This window comes from Thamnophis sirtalis, unplaced genomic scaffold (assembly GCF_051295495.1).
Source record: "Thamnophis sirtalis isolate CommonGarterSnake01/CBP01778 unplaced genomic scaffold, rThaSir2_p1.2 scaffold_7, whole genome shotgun sequence".
NCBI lineage: Eukaryota > Metazoa > Chordata > Lepidosauria > Squamata > Natricidae > Thamnophis > Thamnophis sirtalis.
The window spans coordinates 15493849-15495264 of record NW_028261387.1 but is presented as its reverse complement, the minus strand read 5'-3'; positions in this window follow the sequence as shown (position 1 = coordinate 15495264).

Sequence of the window (1416 nt, the reverse complement as noted above, 5' to 3'; positions counted from 1 at the left end):
CAAGTTGCTAAGGTTGAGAAACACTACCATAGAGCCTTCCTGATTATGTGTGCTTGGACCCAGGAAGTAAGTCCATACATCCTCAAGGGAGGGCTGGTTCTGCCTGCTCTTAAAGACATGGCTGTATCACTTCTCATTAAGAAATCATCCCTGGATCCAATAATGCTCAAACAATGTCATCCCATATCCAACCTTTCCTTTTTAGAAGACAGTTGGTGTGCCAGTTTTAGGGGGCCTTTAAAAAACAGCTTTTTCAGTCAGGTGTACAAGACCAAGATTTTGTATTTAATTGATTGCAAACTTTGCCAGGATCTTTTTGATTGCTCAGTGGCCTCTGAGTGTTGGGAATGAGAAGACACATCGTGGTGATTGTTTTTGAGTTCCTTTGGACCAGGTCCTTTGATTTTGGATAGGAGAGAAATCTATTGTAGTTTTAGAACTTTTATCTGTGAGGCTTGTCAGAGCTGTATACTCTCCTCTCTTATTTAATATCTACATGAAGCTGGGTGGTTTTCCATCAGCATGGAGCTAAATATAATTTGTATACAGATGATGTTCACATTTTTCTCTCTGCTCAACCAATCAGTTTTCCCCCAGTCCAGTGTCTGAAGGCTGAAGGGGTATCTATTTGGATAGGGAAGAATAAGCTTCAACTTAAGAGTAGCTATAGCCTGAGAACTTTGGCCTGGGAACTTTCCATTTTTATGGAAAGAGTTTTCCAGGACCAGTTCCACATTCTCATACATTGCTGGTGCGCAGTATGAACTCTCTGCTCCTTGAGAAATAGATGGCACATGCAATTTGGATAGTTTTTGCATACAGCCCTTTTGTTCACAAACTGTGTATATTTCTGGATCAGAAGTCCCTATTCACAGTCACTTTTTTCACAGCTGAGTTCACATTTTTATATTATCACCCTGGTATCTTTTTCCCACTTAGTCAGTTTAGACTCCTTTAGAGTATCTATGACGTTTCAGATTTTATAGCAATAATAGCAATAGCAATAGCAGTAGACTTATATACCGCTTCATAGGCCTTTCAGGCCTCTCTAAGCGGTTTTACAGAGAGTCAGCATATTGCCCCCAACAATCTGGGTCCTCATTTTACCCACCTCGGAAGGATGGAAGGCTGAGTCAACCCTGAGCCGGTGAGATTTGAACCGCTGACCTGCTGATCTAGCAGTAGCCTGCAGTGCTGCTTTTAACCACTGCGCCACCTTGGGAGATTTTGCTCCCAAGTGCATCATTTAATGATTGGCTTAAACTGAAACATCCTTTGATCATTTGCCCACTTTACAACACTTTTCCCCAACTCATAAGCACTGTAAAAACTGCGGTCAACTTTTTACTCTGAACTTCTAAATGGGTACGGGATCTGCTCCTATCTGTGAATTGGAAAAAAACAGACTATAAAATA